We start from the raw sequence: 22,148 nt of genomic DNA, 5'->3' as shown, positions 1-22,148 counted from the left end.
ATGTAACAGGCTTGTGACCGATCAAATTTAACTAATTTGGGGTCGCTGAACCCGAATATGACCATGAAAATCAGTCACGGCGACCCAGTAGCGTGTAATCCAAGATGGCGTCCAATATGGCGAATAGAGAATCTTCAAGTATTTTTAAACAAGATGTAACAGGCTTGTGACCGATCAAATTTAACTAATTTGGGGTCGCTGAACCCGAATATGACCATGAAAATCGGTCACGGCGACCCAGTAGCGTGTAATCCAAGATGGCGTCCAATATGGCGAAGAGAGAATCTTCAAGTATTTTTAAACAAGATGTAACAGGCTTGTGACCGATCAAATTTAACTAATTTGGGGTCGCTGAACTCGTATATGACCATGAAAATCGGTTACGGCGACCCAGTAGCGTGTAATCCAAGATGGCGTCCAATATGGCGAAGAGAGAATCTTCAAGTATTTTTAAACAAGATGTAACAGGCTTGTGACCGATCAAATTTAACTAATTTGGGGTCGCTGAACCCGAATATGACCATGAAAATCGGTCACGGCGACCCAGTAGCGTGTAATCCAAGATGGCGTCCAATATGGCGAATAGTGAATCTTCAAGTATTTTAAACAACATGTAACAGGCTTGTGACCGATCAAATTTAACTAATTTGGGGTCGCTGAACTCGTATATGACCATGAAAATCGGTCACGGCGACCCAGTAGCGTGTAATCCAAGATGGCGTCCAATATGGCGAAGAGAGAATCTTCAAGTATTTTTAAACAAGATGTAACAGGCTTGTGACCGATCAAATTTAACTAATTTGGGGTCGCTGAACCCGAATATGACCATGAAAATCGGTCACGGCGACCCAGTAGCGTGTAATCCAAGATGGCGTCCAATATGGCGAATAGTGAATCTTCAAGTATTTTAAACAACATGTAACAGGCTTGTGACCGATCAAATTTAACTAATTTGGGGTCGCCGAAACCGAATACGACCATGAAAATCGGTCACGGCGACCCAGTAGCGTGTAATCCAAGATGGCGTCCAATATGGCGAAGAGAGAATCTTCAAGTATTTTTAAACAAGATGTAACAGGCTTGTGACCGATCAAATTTAACTAATTTCGGGTCGCTGAACTCGAATATGACCATGAAAATCGGTCACGGCGACCCAGTAGCGTGTAATCCAAGATGGCGTCCAATATGGCGAAGAGAGAATCTTCAAGTATTTTTAAACAACATGTAACAGGCTTGTGACCGATCAAATTTAACTAATTTGGGGTCGCTGAACCCGAATATGACCATGAAAATCGGTCACGGCGACCCAGTAGCGTGTAATCCAAGATGGCGTCCAATATGGCGAATAGTGAATCTTCAAGTATTTTAAACAACATGTAACAGGCTTGTGACCGATCAAATTTAACTAATTTGGGGTCGCCGAAACCGAATACGACCATGAAAATCGGTCACGGCGACCCAGTAGCGTGTAATCCAAGATGGCGTCCAATATGGCGAAGAGAGAATCTTCAAGTATTTTTAAACAAGATGTAACAGGCTTGTGACCGATCAAATTTATCTAATTTGGGGTCGCTGAACCCGAATATGACCATGAAAATCGGTCACGGTGACCCAGTAGCGTGTTATCCAAGATGGCGTCCAATATGGCGAAGAGAGAGTCTTCAAGTATATTTAAACAAGATGTAACAGGCTTGTGACCGATCAAATTTAACTAATTTGGGGTCGCTGAACCCGAATATGACCATGAAAATCGGTCACGGTGACCCAGTAGCGTGTAATCCAAGATGGCGTCCAATATGGCGAATAATGAATCTTCAAGTATTTTTAAACAAGATGTAACAGGCTTGTGACCGATCAAATTTAACTAATTTGGGGTCGCTGAACCCGAATATGACCATGAAAATCGGTCACGTCGACCCAGTAGCGTGTAATCCAAGATGGCGTCCAATATGGCGAATAGAGAATCTTCAAGTATTTTTAAACAACATGTAACAGGCTTGTGACCGATCAAATTTAACTAATTTGGGGTCGCTGAACCCGAATATGACCATGAAAATCGGTCACTGCGACCCAGTAGCGTGTAATCCAAGATGGCGTCCAATATGGCGAAGAGAGAATCTTCAAGTATTTTTAAACAAGATGTAACAGGCTTGTGACCGATCAAATTTAACTAATTTGGGGTCGCCGAAACCGAATACGACCATGAAAATCGGTCACGGCGACCCAGTAGCGTGTAATCCAAGATGGCGTCCAATATGGCGAAGAGAGAATCTTCAAGTATTTTTAAACAAGATGTAACAGGCTTGTGACCGATCAAATTTAACTAATTTCGGGTCGCTGAACTCGAATATGACCATGAAAATCGGTCACGGCGACCCAGTAGCGTGTAATCCAAGATGGCGTCCAATATGGCGAAGAGAGAATCTTCAAGTATTTTTAAACAACATGTAACAGGCTTGTGACCGATCAAATTTAACTAATTTGGGGTCGCTGAACCCGAATATGACCATGAAAATCGGTCACGGCGACCCAGGAGCGTGTAATCCAAGATGGCGTCCAATATGGCGAATAGTGAATCTTCAAGTATTTTAAACAACATGTAACAGGCTTGTGACCGATCAAATTTAACTAATTTGGGGTCGCCGAAACCGAATACGACCATGAAAATCGGTCACGGCGACCCAGTAGCGTGTAATCCAAGATGGCGTCCAATATGGCGAAGAGAGAATCTTCAAGTATTTTTAAACAAGATGTAACAGGCTTGTGACCGATCAAATTTAACTAATTTGGGGTCGCTGAACCCGAATATGACCATGAAAATCGGTCACGGTGACCCAGTAGCGTGTAATCCAAGATGGCGTCCAATATGGCGAATAATGAATCTTCAAGTATTTTTTAAACAAGATGTAACAGGCTTGTGACCGATCAAATTTAACTAATTTGGGGTCGCTGAACCCGAATATGACCATGAAAATCGGTCACGGTGACCCAGTAGCGTGTTATCCAAGATGGCGTCCAATATGGCGAAGAGAGAGTCTTCAAGTATATTTAAACAAGATGTAACAGGCTTGTGACCGATCAAATTTAACTAATTTGGGGTCGCTGAACCCGAATATGACCATGAAAATCGGTCACGGTGACCCAGTAGCGTGTAATCCAAGATGGCGTCCAATATGGCGAAGAGAGAATCTTCAAGTATTTTTAAACAAGATGTAACAGGCTTGTGACCGATCAAATTTAACTAATTTCGGGTCGCTGAACTCGAATATGACCATGAAAATCGGTCACGGCGACCCAGTAGCGTGTAATCCAAGATGGCGTCCAATATGGCGAAGAGAGAATCTTCAAGTATTTTTAAACAACATGTAACAGGCTTGTGACCGATCAAATTTAACTAATTTGGGGTCGCTGAACCCGAATATGACCATGAAAATCGGTCACGGCGACCCAGGAGCGTGTAATCCAAGATGGCGTCCAATATGGCGAATAGTGAATCTTCAAGTATTTTAAACAACATGTAACAGGCTTGTGACCGATCAAATTTAACTAATTTGGGGTCGCCGAAACCGAATACGACCATGAAAATCGGTCACGGCGACCCAGTAGCGTGTAATCCAAGATGGCGTCCAATATGGCGAAGAGAGAATCTTCAAGTATTTTTAAACAAGATGTAACAGGCTTGTGACCGATCAAATTTAACTAATTTGGGGTCGCTGAACCCGAATATGACCATGAAAATCGGTCACGGTGACCCAGTAGCGTGTAATCCAAGATGGCGTCCAGTATGGCGAATAATGAATCTTCAAGTATTTTTAAACAAGATGTAACAGGCTTGTGACCGATCAAATTTAACTAATTTGGGGTCGCTGAACCCGAATATGACCATGAAAATCGGTCACGTCGACCCAGTAGCGTGTAATCCAAGATGGCGTCCAATATGGCGAATAGAGAATCTTCAAGTATTTTTAAACAACATGTAACAGGCTTGTGACCGATCAAATTTAACTAATTTGGGGTCGCTGAACCCGAATATGACCATGAAAATCGGTCACTGCGACCCAGTAGCATGTAATCCAAGATGGCGTCCAATATGGCGAAGAGAGAATCTTCAAGTATTTTTAAACAAGATGTAACAGGCTTGTGACCGATCAAATTTATCTAATTTGGGGTCGCTGAACCCGAATATGACCATGAAAATCGGTCACGGTGACCCAGTAGCGTGTTATCCAAGATGGCGTCCAATATGGCGAAGAGAGAGTCTTCAAGTATATTTAAACAAGATGTAACAGGCTTGTGACCGATCAAATTTAACTAATTTGGGGTCGCTGAACCCGAATATGACCATGAAAATCGGTCACGGTGACCCAGTAGCGTGTTATCCAAGATGGCGTCCAATATGGCGAATAATGAATCTTCAAGTATTTTTAAACAAGATGTAACAGGCTTGTGACCGATCAAATTTAACTAATTTGGGGTCGCTGAACCCGAATATGACCATGAAAATCGGTCACGGCGACCCAGTAGCGTGTTATCCAAGATGGCGTCCAATATGACGAAGAGAGAATCTTCAAGTATTATTAAACAACATGTAACAGGCTTGTCATGGCGACCCAGGAGCGTGTAATTCAAGATGGCGTCGACAACTTGAAGATTCTCTCTTCGCCATATTGGACGCCATCTTGGATTACACGCTGCTGGATCGCCGTGACCGATTTTCATGGTCATATTCGAGTTCAGCTACCCCAAATTAGTTAAATTTGATCGGTCACAAGCCTGTTACATCTTGTTTAAATATACTTGAAGATTCTCTCCCGCCATATTGGACGCCATCTTGAATTACACGCTCCTAGGTCTACGTGACCGATTTTCATGGTCATATTCGGGTTCAGCGACCCCAAATTAGTTAAATTTGATCGGTCACAAGCCTGTTACATCTTGTTTAAATATACTTGAAGACTCTCTCTTCGCCATATTGGACGCCATCTTGGATAACACGCTACTGGGTCACCGTGACCGATTTTCATGGTCATATTCGGGTTCAGCGACCCCAAATTAGATAAATTTGATCGGTCACAAGCCTGTTACATCTTGTTTAAAAATACTTGAAGATTCTCTCTTCGCCATATTGGACGCCATCTTGGATAACACGCTACTGGATCGCCGTGACCGATTTTCATGGTCATATTCGGGTTCAGCGACCCCAAATTAGTTAAATTTGATCGGTCACAAGCCTGTTACATCTTGTTTAAAAATACTTGAAGATTCTCTCTTCGCCATATTGGACGCCATCTTGGATTACACGCTACTGGGTCGCAGTGACCGATTTTCATGGTCATATTCGGGTTCAGCGACCCCAAATTAGTTAAATTTGATCGGTCACAAGCCTGTTACATCTTGTTTAAAAATACTTGAAGATTCATTATTCGCCATATTGGACGCCATCTTGGATAACACGCTACTGGGTCACCGTGACCGATTTTCATGGTCATATTCGGGTTCAGCGACCCCAAATTAGTTAAATTTGATCGGTCACAAGCCTGTTACATGTTGTTTAAAAATACTTGAAGATTCTCTCTTCGCCATATTGGACGCCATCTTGGATTACACGCTACTGGGTCGCAGTGACCGATTTTCATGGTCATATTCGGGTTCAGCGACCCCAAATTAGTTAAATTTGATCGGTCACAAGCCTGTTACATCTTGTTTAAAAATACTTGAAGATTCATTATTCGCCATATTGGACGCCATCTTGGATAACACGCTACTGGGTCACCGTGACCGATTTTCATGGTCATATTCGGGTTCAGCGACCCCAAATTAGTTAAATTTGATCGGTCACAAGGTGGGTCTCGTGGCGCAGGGGTAGCGGCTTCGGCTGCCGATCCCGATGATGCTATGAGACGCGGGTTCGATTCCCGCCTTATCCACTGAGCTTCTATCGGATGGTGAAGTAAAACGTCGGTCCCGGTTTCTCCTGTCTCGTCAGAGGCGCTGGAGCAGAAATCCCACGTTAGAGGAAGGCCATGCCCCGGGGGGCGTAGTGCCAATAGTTTCGGGTTTAAATATACTTGAAGACTCTCTCTTCGCCATATTGGACGCCATCTTGGATTACACGCTACTGGGTCGCCGTGACCGATTTTCATGGTCATATTCGGGTTAAGCGACCCCAAATTAGTTAAATTTGATCGGTCACAAGCCTGTTACATGTTGTTTAAAATACTTGAAGATTCACTATTCGCCATATTGGACGCCATCTTGGATTACACGCTACTGGGTCGCCGTGACTGATTTTCATGGTCATATTCGGGTTCAGCGACCCCAAATTAGTTAAATTTGATCGGTCACAAGCCTGTTACATGTTGTTTAAAAATACTTGAAGATTCTCTCTTCGCCATATTGGACGCCATCTTGGATTACACGCTACTGGGTCGCAGTGACCGATTTTCATGGTCATATTCGGGTTCAGCGACCCCAAATTAGTTAAATTTGATCGGTCACAAGCCTGTTACATCTTGTTTAAAAATACTTGAAGATTCATTATTCGCCATATTGGACGCCATCTTGGATAACACGCTACTGGGTCACCGTGACCGATTTTCATGGTCATATTCGGGTTAAGCGACCCCAAATTAGTTAAATTTGATCGGTCACAAGCCTGTTACATGTTGTTTAAAATACTTGAAGATTCACTATTCGCCATATTGGACGCCATCTTGGATTACACGCTACTGGGTCGCCGTGACTGATTTTCATGGTCATATTCGGGTTCAGCGACCCCAAATTAGTTAAATTTGATCGGTCACAAGCCTGTTACATCTTGTTTAAAAATACTTGAAGATTCTCTCTTCGCCATATTGGACGCCATCTTGGATTACACGCTCCTGGGTCGCCGTGACCGATTTTCATGGACATATTCGAGTTCAGCGACCCCAAATTAGTTAAATTTGATTGGTCACAAGCCTGTTACATGGTGTTTAAAAATACTTGAAGATTCACTATTCGCCATATTGGACGCCATCTTGGATTACACGCTCCTGGATCGCCGTGACCGATTTTCATGGTCATATTCGGGTTCAGCGACCCGAAATTAGTTAAAATCGACACGTCGACAACCTTCATACTGTGATATTGTTGACTTCTCTATATAGCCGCCATCTTGAATATCTCGCTTCCCTTAAGGAATCGGGCTTCGTGACCGCGATATTCGGACTCAGCAGGGTCGATTTAGCCTAGATCCATCAAAACCTGGCCTGTTACACGATTTGCCGTTAGACATGCTATTTTTGGGTTTTTAGCCTTGACTACTTCTTATGGGGGAATGAGGATGCCATAAGAATCATATCGTCGCCATCGTGCTAACTTGTCGTACGTGCATTTTGGGCCAAATTGAGTTAAGAACGCCATTTTGTGCAGCTCACAATGCCTCACCTTTTGACCTTCACAGATCCCCAAAATTCGATTTCAATCCTGAGATATTCAACAAAAACCGAAAAAACTCCGTGCATTTTTGTCACTTTACATATGAAAGTAGTTTCAATCTTGTCGTGCTATCTTGTCACTCCATGAAAATTGATGTAAGTGCGACAAAAGGCCAAAGGGATTTCAGGCCAGGAAAGTCAGGATGCGTTTGTCGCACGTGCAAGCTAGACTACCGTAAACATTTGTAATTATAACTCGGGACTCCAGAAACCAACTTCAACCAAACTTTGGGACAATGCACAGAATGGTCAGCCAAACAAAACGTGTTTGTTATTGTTTACATTGCGTGCTCTCGTTTTTGTATATTCAAGGTCAAACATTAAAACGCGTTTTTCTCGGAACGTCAAAATGGCGGGTGCGACAAGATAGCACGACGACGTCGATATGATCAAATGATTTAAAAAGTTTTCATGAAAAAACTTCAATATTAACCCATACCAGATTCTTTGAATGACTTATCACAATAAAATTTCAAGCTGTGGAACTTCTTTGATATCTCAGGTTTCATCTTTGAATGTGTTTATAAATATAGCTGGCAAAAAAAACAATATTGAAAAAAATAAAGACGAATTGGGCAAAATTGGAAATCGAAACCATTTTTTTATATTTTAGGCACAAACAGTAGTTTTCGAGTTAATTTTTGGCTTTTCTTCGAACATTAGTCAGTGTATTCCGAAGATGATATTTGTTTTATAATTTGTGGTGTTTTTTGATATTTTCTCGAACAGTTGAAACGGGATTTCTGAAGTCATTTTCTTTGATTTTCTTATTGGTTGAAACATGAGCAGCTCTCAAATATGCTTGTTCAAGTTTTCGAATATGAGGCGTACTCAATTCATGTGAGTTTTCACATTCTTTAAAAATGGGAAGTTCTTGACAATATTTCCTATTTATAATTTCCTTGAGTTTTTGATATTTTTAATTATGAGTTGTTAACCACCAAAAAAAAAGTGATGTTTTGAATTCATTTGATATCTTGAATAGGACATTATTTATAATTTGTGAAATTTTTGCAACTTTTAAGCATTAATTTTTGAGTTTTGATATATCATTTAGTTTTCAAAGGACATTTTTTAAAGTTTTTTTCTTTCAAACAACAAAAAGTTATTTTCCATTCTATACAGCAGGTAATAAAAATTTGTTCAAAGAAATGATTTGAAATGAATGAAATTCTTGAAAACTAGCAAGGGGGGAATGAATCGAATAAGGTTGAGAACCACTGTTTAGAGTGTAACAATGTTCGACAAAGTTATAGAGCAGACAATTACAAAAAAAATGCGTTTCTCTTTGTTTCGTCGTCCGTGTCTGTCGCGGGTGACGATGAACGCCCGTGATCAACGACGACCTACATTTTCAAAACTTTTTTTCGTAAAATCGCGATAACTCGTGATGTTTATAAGCTAACCCCTTATGTCTATACATTATTATTTTTTGTAATTGTCTGCTCTACAATTTTGTAGAACATTGTTACACTCTTAAAAATAACCCTGCAAAGTTAGAAAAAATACGAAATTTTAAAAAGAAATTTTTTGTTCTAAATGACAAAATGACCCTTCTGGGTCAATGTAGATTCGAAAAGTACATTCAATTTCCCTTAAAATGACATGTTCCAAAAAATGTTACAGTCGAGTAACGGAAAAGGGGAGAATTTTTAAAACTTTTCTAGTGTTTTTTCGATGAAAAATACGTTTTTTTCAGAATTCTGAGTAAAAAGCATTGGAAGGACTATGCCTCACACATTTTTTAACAATTTAAATGATAATGTTGCCATTCTATTGCAGAAATGTGAAAAAACTATTAAAAAATTGAAAAAGTGACTTAAAAACATGAAAAAACGTTTCTTAATCCACCCTAAGCTGGTTGGCGTCTTCCTCACATTTAAAGGGTAATGCTATCACTATAGCGTGCCCAGCTCTTTGAGAAAGTTTGGGCAATAATATGGACGTTTTGAAAAATACGTCAGTTGTGGACACCCCAGACCAAATTTACATAAATTTATAATTCAAACAGTAATTTCTCGAACTCTTCTCGAACAAAACTTTTTGAAAAATGTAATTATATCAATTCAATTGTTGTCCAATTTGGTCAAGGTAAACAAAAAAAGGTTTAACAAATCTCAAATTTGATCTTGGTCGGAAGAGGTGAATATCTTATTTTCAAATGAAATTACGAAAAATTTCGTTAAAAAAGGTTGTCGAAAATAAAAAAAAGTTTATTTTCATTCCATAATAGCGTTATTTTTGTTGCCCAACATGTAAGTAAACAATATTCCTAGTTGTGTTTGCTTCAAAAATAAATATTATCTGAATTAAACCTTGACATTTCATGAAATTCACAGACAAGAGGGCTTTTGTTAATTTGATTTGGTTAACTGCGGTGGATTTTCTTGAAATAATTCGAACTGTCAAAAATCCACCAAAGCATCTACCACATTGATCGCACAAAAATCTGTGGTAAAAAGTATCCACCGGTAGATGCTATGGTGGATTTTTGACAGTTCGAATTATTTCAAGAAAATCCACCGCGGTTAACCAAATCAAATTAACAAAAGCCCTAAGCTGTTCAGTTCAATATGAACAGTAGATTGAAATGAATAAAAACCAATAAGGTTCTATAATCATTATTTTCTGTATAATTTCAAAACAAAAAAAAATAATCAAATTATTCGCTCTTTAGCATTGCCTTGGCGTTCTCGATTGCGAGATTCCTACTCGAAACTAGAGGGCCTTTGTTAATTTGATTTGGTTAACCGCGGTGGATTTTCTTGAAATAATTCGAACTGTCAAAAATCCACCAAAGCATCTACCACATTGATCGCACAAAAATCTGTGGTAGAAAAGTATCCACCGGTAGATGCTTTGGTGGATTTTTGACAGTTCGAATTATTTCAAGAAGATCCACCGCGGTTAACCAAATCAAATTAACAAAAGCCCTTAGGTGTCTAAAGACTTGATTGTTGAGGCAATTGCAAACCTCTTTTTACACCTTAGCTTCCATCCACCCCGGGATTCGAACTGACGACCTTTGGATTGTTAGTCCAACTGCCTACAAGCGACTCCACCGAGGTAGGACCCAGAGAGACGACTCCTACACTAGGTTAGACCGGGGCCAACATTTACTTCCCCGTCCGACGGAAGACGTGGTCAGACAACAAATCTCGTCTCGAAAAATGCCACGGGACCGACTGGGATCGAACCCAAGCCGACTGGGTGGGAGGCAACCACGCATACCCCTACACCACGGTTCCCGGCGGTTTCAAAACATTGGTGCTAAAAAGGTAGGAAAATGTATACTTCCGCTTGTATTTCGAGAATTCCTGGGAAATTTACAAATCTCCCAGGACGGGAAATTGGACGCTCTAAGAAACTTGCGATAGAGACCACAAAAGACTTGGGGGTCGTTAAAACGGATGGTTTGTAAAATGTAAAATCTTTTCTGACAAATGCCATGGATCGGCTCCAGTTCCAGTACATGTAATAATAAAAACAACCGTTTGCGTACGATGATTTTGCGAGCCGCCACGAGAGAGCAGCAGAATGTTACGCATCGGTTGGCCACCCGACGGCGGGTTCGGTTCACCGGGGTCTATGCCATCATGTCCATCATGTCGTTGGCGGCGCCATCCATCCATCCATCAGGCAGTCAGTCAGTCGGTCACGTCGGAGTGCTTTCGCGGGTTGTTGTTGTTTTTTTAGCTGTTTTTCAATTTTGCTGACTCAACCACTCAACAAGGTAAATAATGTATTACACATTTCTTTCTTCTCCTGCGGTGCGCACCGGTGCGTCTTTCTTCAAAAGTGACCATTTGACTTCACCTACATATTTTGGGCGGCGGTGGCAATTGATGCGCTTGAAAATCACTAAATTTGGGGCCAACAATTGAATAATGACTTGGATCAAGTTCATCGCTTCGATCACGTTGAAGTCTCCGGGGGTAGGAGAGGTGAGGGATGTCTGGTGGAGTCACATGTGTGTGTGTGTGTGTGTGGTCCAATCCAATACCCGCTAACCGGTAGCGATATTATGGGAAAGCATAGTTTGTATCAGACTTTGTATATGCCGAATGCTGATACAACTTATCTCAGTCCCGGGTATTAGGTGGTGATAGCCCTCGCGCTGCTTCCAACGACCCGTTTCAGAATGACAGAGCTCCTTGCGGTCCAATTCCGAGGTCGCTGGGCATAGGGACGTGGCGTTACATCGTGCTGCCACCTGGTTTTTTTAAGCGCAAGAGTGTAAAAGTGCTGAGTCACCGTCTAAAAATAGACGGCGTCCTATCTCGCCCAGCAAAATTAGGTCGATAAAGTAGTCGGTTTCGATGAGAAAAAGTGGAAAACGTGGTCTAAAAATAGCGACGCCATCCCCCTATTGTTCGGCCCCGCCTAAACATAGAAGCAAGCATCTGAAAAAAACTCGATCTATATTTAGACTTCCAATCCCGTCAGGCAAATCAGGGATCAGCGCGTATATAATATGAGAAGATAACATGTTTCAACACTACGGATAATTTCACTGCTAGAGTGTAAACCTTCTGATGGCCGACTGCTTAGCGTCCCAGACCACCAATCCAGAGGTGTGAGTTCGAATCCCACCTGATTCGATTTAGTTTTTGTTCATATTCAAAGTTCAAATTCCTGATTCCAAATTTCAAAGGTACCGACTGGGATTTGATCCCTGAACCTTCTGCTTGTGAGGCAGAAGCCGTAACCATTAAGCCACAGAGCCGGTTTGGGTTGTCTGGTGGAGTCACATGGTTCATAAACAAGGAACATAAACAAATCATTATGTGTATCAGTTAACAATGTTATACATGATTATTGTTTTCATGAGAGGAACTATGTGCTTAAGTTCTATGAAAACAATCGAAATATATTTTTTGCAATTCCGTCGTGAAACTACTTACTTTTCCTGTCATTCTTGAACGACGAAATAGCCAACTTTTCTGTGCCAAAAATAACAGAATCGAATAGCAACACTTTTCAAAATAAATGCTGAAAAGTTCTTCTTTTCAGCACTCAAATGGGTGCTGAAAAGTTGAACTTTTCAGCACTTGTTTCGAAAAGTAACACTTTTCAACGTTTTTTTGATTTAAACGATTTATTGACAAAATACATGAAAATTTGACATAAAATTTCACTCAGTGTGTGTTTGTTGGAATTGCAAAAAATGTTGTATGGAACTCGTTGCAAAACTTGATTTTTTCAGCACTCTTCGTATTTATCCAACTCGGTGAACCTCGTTGGATAAATGTACGACTCGTGCTGAAAAAATCCCCTTTTTGCAACTTGTTGCATAAACTACTATTTGAGACGAGATTCGTAGATTGATTTGGTGTCTTCGGCAAAAGTTGTAGGTTATGTTCACGAAAAAAATATTAATTATATTTACTTTATTACCAAAACTAGACTTTAACAATCTTTACTGTGATCACCTTAATATAAAAAAGTGAACATTTTCAGTTGATGTTTGGTTCCCATGATACGTAAAAATAAATAAATTGTACCGCTTTTTTTAAATAAATTGTACCGTTTTCGAGTTATACAAATTTTTACGCAAAGTCTGGTGCGAATTACATTTCTCACAATTTCACTGCCGGGCGCCGGTTAATGAAAGCACACAGACAAAAGTGGCATCTTTAAAAATGTAGTTCTTGACAAATTTGATATTTTTAGCAATATTATAACAACGGTTTTATACAACCTTGTTATCACAACCCTACAAACTCTCACCCACATGATCATCCGTTTCGCTAATAGTACGTTCGCCAAATTTTATCAAAAAACAAATTTGTGCACTTTCGCGTGAGTTGGCACAACGTATCGCAGCTTGAATCAGTCCTGCAAGCAGAGATGACACCATCCGCGGGGCCCTCGGAAGCACGTTTCAAACTTTGAACACCAACGGATGAGGTGACTCATCACTGCGCCACCAGAGCGCCAAGTTTGGCCAAATCGTGTTTTATTTTCTGCATTCATTTACCCACTTTCGTACAACTGTAGTGTTTCTACGATGACTCTTTAGTATACGCGCGCTCGGTTGGTTGGATTAAAAGTTCGAAAAAGAAGAAGAAAAGTCGAGCTAGCGCACAGCGGAAATTGAAGAAATCATCGAATTATAAATTGTAAACAGCGACGAACCGACAAACTCTCGTCGTTTTAGGCCTGGCGGACATCGAAGCAGACACAACCAATCGACAAGCCACCGCTGAACCGAATCCGTAACGGAAGGTAAGTGAACTCCCACGCGTCTGCGTATAAACTATAAATAAATAAAACGACAGTTTCGAAGACAGTCTGTTTCCGCGGTGACTTAGACGGCCGGAAGTGACGAGCCTTCTTTGGAGCGACGAACCCTCTAGATGTTGAGTTGAGTTGGTTCAAAACGCACAGCTGTCGATTCAATCAAAGACCAATAAAAAAGACATTGTTTTGAATGGAAGAGTGGGTTTACGAGATTGATTTGAGTAACGTTTCCTTTGAAATTGAAGACTAACGTTGTTGTGAGGAATGTATTGTCATGACTATAAAATACAGTTTTCTTTATAAATTACTTATGCTGGTACAGTTCAGATAAGATTATCTAAAGTCTTCGCAAAAAAGAATCATGATTGAAACATATTTGCAACTCCATTGTGAAAAAACTTAGTTTTGCTTTCATTCTCGAATGACTTTACCAAAAATAAAAGAATCGCAAAGTACACTCAAACCCCGATGGTTTAACACCACCTGTTGTCAAATGATCGGGGACACTTTTCAGTTTGACACCCATTTACACGGGGTTAACACACACTACCAAACGTTAATTTTGATAGTGTGCGTGAGCGCCGTGTAAAAATTGACAGTTCGTCACTTTTTAGTTTGACTTTAACCAACCAAACTAGAAAAGTGTCAAACGAAAAAATGACGAACCACGGGGGTTGAGTGTAATACCTTTTACAAGTCTGAAATGTTCTACTTTTCAGAACTCAAATGGGTACTATAAAGTAAAAATTTTCAGCACTTGTATTGAATTATTACTTCTAAATATCATTTTGATTTGAACAGTTTGACTTTTGACAGAGCTGCAAATAACAAAAAAATACAGGAAAGCCTCACTAAACCTTCACCTTCATTAAGGTTCTACACCTACACCCGAGAAACGGTAAAAATTTGATAACTTTTGCGCCCTCCACAGGTAACAAACCGAGCCACGTAGCCCAGAGGTAACGCTTCCGCCTCGTAAGCGGTAGATCGGGGTTCAAATCCCGGCTCGGACCAACACAACTGATGATCTTTTCCCTTCTGGAATCGATTGCTCTTAGTAAAGGGAAGGTAGTGTATCGTCACAAACTGGACCTTATCACGACACCTTAGGGAGGCCCTAGTGATGAGCAAATCTTTGATTTCAGGAGTTACCCCCGAGGAAGCTCAGTTTGGACCACCCTAATAATCATGGTTGTCAAATGAAAGCTGATAACAAACAAAATTAAAGCGAAATTTTTCATTTGATTTTTTTTGCGATAAGAACGCTTTTTTGTATTTTTGTTCAAAGCGCTAGTCAGGGGAGAGTGGAGAGAGTTGATCCCTTTTTTTATCGCACATAACTCTGTCAATTTCTCACAAAACTATGAACGTTTTGCATGAATTGAAAGCTTATTCATTCAACTATGTTTGGCTAATAAGGAATATCTTTTGACAACCAAAACGGATTTACAAACCATCAAAAGCGTTTTAGAGGTGAGAGATTTCTCTACAAATTTGTTATAAAAAATATGTTTTTAAGATCGATCCACCTATCCAGACTTTTAACCGAAGATGGCGTTACGAATGGTACACGTCCGAAATGTCAAAATCACGCAGTGATACCAACATTAGACAAAAGGTGTGCCATGGCATGACAGCCAAACTTTTGTCTAATGTTGGTACACTCAAACCCCGAAGGTTTGACACCAACTGTTGTCAAACGAACGGGGTCACTTTTTAGTTTGACACCCCTTTTACACGGAGTTCACACACACTACCAAACGTTTGTTTTGATAGTGTGCGTAAGCGCCGTGTAAAAAGTGACAGTTCGTCACGTTTTGGTTTGTTTTTGACCAACCAACGGGGTACAAACTAAAAAAGTGTCAAACGAAAAAGTGACCAACCACCAAGGGTTGAGTGTACCACTGCGCGATTTTGACATTTCGGACGTTCACCATTCGTAACGCCATCTTTGCTTTAAAATCTGGATAAGGCCAGATGTGACAACAATGTGTCTCGGTTTATAACATTTTGCTTTAGCCACGCCGTGCGGATTTGACAATTCGAAATTCGCTACTTCAAACTAGAGGGTGCTGTGTCCTATCCCTCGCCTAGACCAGATAAAGCTGTCAGACCTAATCTGTCAGACCAAAGAGTAAAAAGTGAACAATCTTGGTCTTTGACGTAGGTGCACACAAATGAAGAAAAGAAAATTTGAAAAATAATTTTATTTTTTCAATTAAATAACTAGTGTTGGGCTACAAAATTAAATGTACGCCGACGAATAAATAAGCTGTTAAGAGCCTTATTCGTTCACATTAGTTTGCGATCGCGTTTTCGGTTTACACCTGAACAATCTTAAATTTATGTTTCCGAATTTCTGATTCCTCTCGTTCCATCATTCCCTTGACTTCAAATGCTTGCTAATTTGAACATATTCGAATTGAAAAGCACTCAAACGTCAAAGTTGAGCTGTCAAACAAATGTTTACATTGCGACCCCTTTGTCGTCGTTGATTTGCGAGCACGTGGTTTCGTGCTTTTGCAGCTGTCAGTCGTTCCAGTCAGTGAATTTGGATTCGCTCATTTGATTGCAGTTCTATTCGAATTAACGAATCTGCTGATTCGACTCTCGCTATTTGGAACCTTGATCACTCAAATTTCTCTATGGATTTGTTTTTCACTCGCACTCAACCTTAAGAATTTAGCTGTCAGTTGTTCAAATTAGCGATGTGTGATTCTTTAATTCGAATGCAGATGTATTCAAATTAGCTAACCCGCCCTGTAGATTCATCGTCACTTTTTTTTTCAAAGATGATTTAGCCTTGAAAAAAAGTTAAAATGTAATTTGAAAAGCGACTCTTTTAGACTTGTGAAATAAATCTTCCAATTTGAGTTCAAGTTTTTCTTTAAAAGATAATTTTATTGGTCTAAAGATTGTTACCATAGTTTAAATTTTCTTAGTCTCAGATTGCGAGAAATATTCCGCACAAAAACACCAACGCGGAAATCAACAGAACTCTAAGTCACACTGCTGCTGCTGCTGCAACGGGGGTAATTGGTTCAAATTAAAGATTGCACAAGTGCAAAACAATTTCTCATTCTACTGAACACGTGCTCGGCTGGTATAAACGCCGCACCATGCATGTCATGCTGCTGGAGGGTGGGGGCTTAAGTCGATTATTTCCACCAGCCCTGGCAATTCAAGCTGTTAATCGACTTACGTAAAATGTATGCTACTGCTCTTCTGATGATGGCCGGCGCAGGTCCTCCTCAAACGCGAAAGTGAAAACGGGCAAGAAATTGTCTATTCAATTGAAAATGGCGGCGGCACCACGTGCCACGCGGCATGCGTCCTCCGTTTGTAATCTGCGCTTCGTTTGAATTGAGGTTATGATTAATAAAAGATCGTATGAGTTTAAGGTTCGTCGGTGAGTGTGTTCGTTTGTGTGGTCATTACGAACACCACACGCACCGGCCTCGGAACAATGGGAGCATTATCAAAGCGGCACGTGCTTTCGATGTGGCGAAGCTTTATACAGGTGAACCCGGGTCGTTTGACAACTGTCAAGCAAAAAACTATTTTGACAGTAATGCAATTTCTGATGATGTTTCTTTCAAATAAAAAGGAGATGATCTTTTCAATAAATTCCTTTAATTATCATACAAAGTTTTACAATAATAATGAAATACCTAACACTAGCGTTTTGATTTGTAAACCACAAAACTATAGCAAATAGTACGTTGTAATAAGTTAATGTCTTACTGGAGTTATTTGCTCTTGCTTGGTGTGAAAAAAAAAAACACTTTTCGGACGGATTCTCTCCTCATTAGTAGCAGCACAATCGAACGAACGAACGTCTCTACAGAGTAACCTCAAATCTAGCCTAAAAGTATAAATACAGACTAACGTCTAGGTGCAAACCGTTTTTCTTCTCTGAGTAGCCGTAAAAGCTCGATTTTTTTTCCAAATACGCGTGTGTGTGTTTTGTGTTGTAAAGTACTTCTAAAGAGAGAAAGCGTTCTGCAGAAACACTTTCAACGAAACCTTACTATTTACACTAAATAGTTGTGTATAATCGTTAGTAAAGCTCTTTGTATTGTTTTTGTTGTTGTCGTCTAAACTGTTTTCGTTACGCGCCCTAAGCCTAACCATCAGAATAGTATATTATCGTAAAGTAGTGTTTCAGTTCAAGAGTAGTTGCTAAGCTCAATCAGTTTCACTCGAGAGTTTATTCTGCTCCGCTATAATAATTTTAAACTTTGTAGTTGTGGCGTCCCCTGTCGGCTTAATTTATCAACGATCGTCAGGCGCTGCTACCGTGGGCGGAAACGCGTGACATTTTAAGCTCGAGACGACGGCGACGGGATGATAATTATCGGTTGATTCGAAACTGCAATCTGGAAAAAAGGAAGAGGGAGGAAAAAAGGGATTTAGTGATACATACGCATTGGCGGATATAAAGATATTTTAAGATTGAGTTTTGATTGGGGTTTTTGACTTAAAACCCTTAAACTCAAGATGGTGAAGATCTGTAGCTCGGTCATAAGTTTTACGTAGGTAAAATATTGATATTGGCCACGGTTTCAAAATGTGAATGAAAAAGTGTTTTAAAATGCATTATTCTAAGTATTGACGAAAATTTCATTTTTGTGAGAAAAAGACTTTTTTGCGGTGCTGAACATTGTAATTTCATAAAAGTTCAAAATATTTTAAAGCCAACCCAAACAAGCTTAATATAATTATCAATGTAGAAAAAGGCATTCTAGATTGTTTTGAGTTGATATGACTTCAATTTCTATTGAAATTCGAAAAGACTAACATTTTCCTAAAAGCGATTTTTTTGTAAAGTACTTCAACTTTCACAAAATACCGTATTTTTTCGAAAATAATCAAATTTATATCATTTCCAGTAAGGTATTAAAAGTAGAATTTGTTATGCTTTTTGACTTTAATTAGAGTTTTTGTAAAATACTAAAATTTTAACAAAAAATTGCATATTTTCGAAAATACTCAAATTTTTATAATTTGCAGTATGGATATCAAACGAAACAAAATTTGGCATGCTTCTAATTTTTATAAGAGTTTTTTGTTAAATATTAAAATTTTCACAGAATATCGTATTTAAAAAAACCTAAAAAAAATAATTATTGGCAATTTGGGTATCGGAAGTAACGAAATTTTGTATGCTGTTTCACTTTCATTAGAAATTGTTTTTGCTAAAACTCAAAGTTCCTCAAAATGCACAATATTCCGTATTAAAAAAAAAAACAAAGATGATTATAAGAAATCTCCAGTTTTTCCAATAAATACAGTATTTTGTGTATATTTTTTTTGTATTTCATTCCAAAAACTCTAAAACAGGTAAAATGCTTACGAAATTTCACTTCGTTTGAAACCGTATTGCAAGTTATGAACATTTGAGTAACGGTATTTTGCGATAATGTTGTTACATTCAAAAAACTTTAAAACAGTGAAAATGCAGGCAAATTTTAGAATCGTTTGATACCCACATTGAAAATTATAAAAATTTGAGATCTTTTGAAAAAAAATCCGGCATTTTGTAAAAGAATTAGTATTTCATTCCAAAAACTCTAAAACAGAGAAAAAGCATAAGCAATTCAAATCATTTCATACCTGAGCAGTTCTCTACGGAATCGGTCTTTTTTCTTTAATTTTATTTTTTTTATTTTTTGATCAGACTGAAACTTTTTGGTGCCTTCGGTATGCCCAAAGAAGCCATTTTGCATCATTAGTTTGTCCATATCATTTCCATACAAATTTGGCAGCTGGCCATACAAAAATGATGTATGAAAATTCAAAAATCTGTATCTTTTGAAGGAATTTTTTGATCGATGTGGTGTCTTCCGCAAAGTTGTAGGTATGGATATGGACTACACTAACGGTAAAAACAATTTTGGTGATTTTTTATTTAACTTTTAGTCACTTAAACTTGATTTGCAAAAAAACACTATTTTTAATTTTTTTATATGTTTTAGAGGACATCAAATGCCAACTTTTCAGAAATTTCCAGAATGGGCAAAAAATCTTTGACCGAGTTATAATTTTTTGAATCAATTCAATTTTTTTCAAAAAATCGAAATATTTGTCGCAAAACTTTTTCAATTTCTTTTTTTGATGTAAAATTGAATTTGCAATCAAAAAGTACTTTAGTGAAATTTTGAAAAAGTGCACCGTTTTTAAGTTATAGCCATTTTTATGTAACTTTTTTTCAAAATAGTCGCATTTATTGATTTTTTATTGATTTTTGAAAATAGTGCCCATGTTTGCCCACATTTGAAAAAAATATTTTTGAAAAGCTGAGAAAATTCTCTATATTTTGCTTTTTTTGACTTTGTTGATACGACCCTTAGTTGCTGAGATATTGCCATGCAAAGGTTTAAAAATAAGAAAATTGATGTTTTCTCACCCAAACAACCCATCATTTCTAATGTCGATATCTCAGCAACTAATGATCCGATTTTCAATGTTAAAATATGAAACATTCGTGAAATTTTCTGATCTATTCGAAAAAAATATATAATCTCTGAGAATTGCTCACCTATATTGCATATTATGAAAATTTGAGTATTTTCGAAAAATACGGTATTTTGTGAAAATGCGTACAAAATTTTGCTCTGATTTTAACCCATATTGCGGATTGTTAAAATTTGGATATTTTACAAAAAATACGAAATTTTATAGATTTTTTGAGGATTTATGCATTGTATTTTTTTTAAATTCAAGATGAGTTATCATCGATAAGATTATAACCTATAGAATTTTCAAAAAACAAAAACGGCAGAGCGGATTCGATAATTCGAATATCGCTACTTCGAATGTCCGCTAATTCGAATGATTGCTATTTTGAAAATATTCGAATTTAAAAGCACCCAAACGTAAAAAATTAGTTGTCAACACAGTAAAAAAATCATGGTAATATTACAAATGTGTAATTTTACCTCCGAAATATGTAATTTTACCCCTTTTCTGGTGTAATGTCACTTTTTTAGTCAAAATTTACGTAAAATTACATCATCTTTTATGGTCTTTTATCTTTGACGTAATATTCTACCTTCCAAATTTACACAATTTTTTGCTGTGAAACTAATGTTTACATTTCGACCCCTTTGTTCGTCGATTCACGAGCACGTTGTTTCGGGCTTATGACAGCTATCAGTCGTTCAAATGAATGAACTTGGATTCACTCATTTGAATGCAATTCTTTTCGAACTAACGAACCCGCACTGTATCGTTATCGTTATCGAATCTCGATCATTTTATCGTTAGCAACCTTGCTGGCAACCTTGCCAAATAACTTTTAAGAACAAATCTATATACAATTTGAATTGACTTCTAATTTTCTAATAACTTAACAGGAGCATTACCCTACCATACATGATCTGTCAGTTTGCCATAATGGCGGCCTGACGTTTATCGGCCGACAATGCCATAATGGCGGCTCATTAATCGGTTTCCAAGATAAATTGATATGTTTTCCATTACACCCTGAGGCTAATTTGAATTTCCCTCCAAGTTTTGTCCGGCAACAAGTTCACCAAACTTGCAGTATAGAAAACGAATGAAATTAAACATACACCAGCGCCTCATTATGCGGCGCATCATGCGGAAGGCCACTTTTCCGGCCGCACGGTGAGCCAATTTAAATGAAAGATTTATTGCGGATCCACCGCCTCCAGCATCGTCGGACGCCGGACGCCCCGCGCTGCGTGACGAAAGTGTACGAAAGAGGCTGGGCGCGGGCCGTTTTTTATTGGCCGTTTACGTTTTGTGAAAAATGAATTTGAGCCGGGCGGACCTGCGCTGCGATTAAACATTGAGGTTATGAAGCGTGCGTTTTTCCGGGGGCGCAGTGAAACCGAACCACCGAGTCCCCGGTCGAAAGGGACCATAAATTTCACTCCGGTTTGCCTGCGGAGCTGTCCTCCGGTGTGCCATTTGCCTAGGTTTTTGTTGCGCGAGCTTCAACGAGAGACTCACCGGACAACTGTTGATCAGTCGTTGAACGACCAGTTGGGGCTAAGGTCGCCCTCAAAACCGGTGATCAAGTTGTTACTGGTTTGTTTTATTTGTCGTTTCTTCTTACTCATCGTATTTCTGTACGAATGCGCCATCTTGGTAATCCTATCCCAGCGAGTAGCGAGACAAGAAGGTTTCCTATTTCAAATATGCGATCAATGGTCTATTTATACCTAACGCAGTGTTGCCAGCTTTGACAAACCCCACTTGATCTTGAAGTGCAACTTTTCTGTGTTAACTTTTCTTAGTAAATTCTGATGACGGTTCTTTCAAGAATCTTGGCAACACTGCCCTCTGACAACACCGCTGCGCTGATCCGCTGAAGTCAACTTGCCACGGCGAATGCCTCAGCAGGCCTTGACCGTGGCTCGCAAAACGGATCATCCTAGAGACCGTAGATGGCTACGA

The 22,148-nt window shown here is 39.1% G+C and overlaps 2 protein-coding genes across 3 annotated transcripts in view; both read right to left on the bottom strand.

Annotated features, from left to right (window-relative positions):
• Positions 1–22,148, bottom strand: part of LOC120431313 (protein Star) — a 236,535-nt gene that overhangs the window by 23,541 nt on the left and 190,846 nt on the right. The gene's annotated exons all lie outside the window — the stretch shown is intronic.
• Positions 17,338–22,148, bottom strand: part of LOC120431017 (clavesin-2-like) — a 292,456-nt gene continuing 287,645 nt past the window's right edge. The window contains exon 5 of the mRNA XM_052709002.1: positions 17,338–18,100. The gene's annotated coding sequence lies outside the window, so the exon portion shown is untranslated. The remainder of the gene's footprint in view (positions 18,101–22,148) is intronic.

The sequence above is a fragment of the Culex pipiens genome, chromosome 2, assembly GCF_016801865.2.
Source record: "Culex pipiens pallens isolate TS chromosome 2, TS_CPP_V2, whole genome shotgun sequence".
NCBI classification, from domain to species: Eukaryota; Metazoa; Arthropoda; class Insecta; order Diptera; family Culicidae; genus Culex; species Culex pipiens.
Note: the sequence above shows the minus strand (reverse complement) of the source record. Positions and strands in the feature narration are given on the sequence as shown.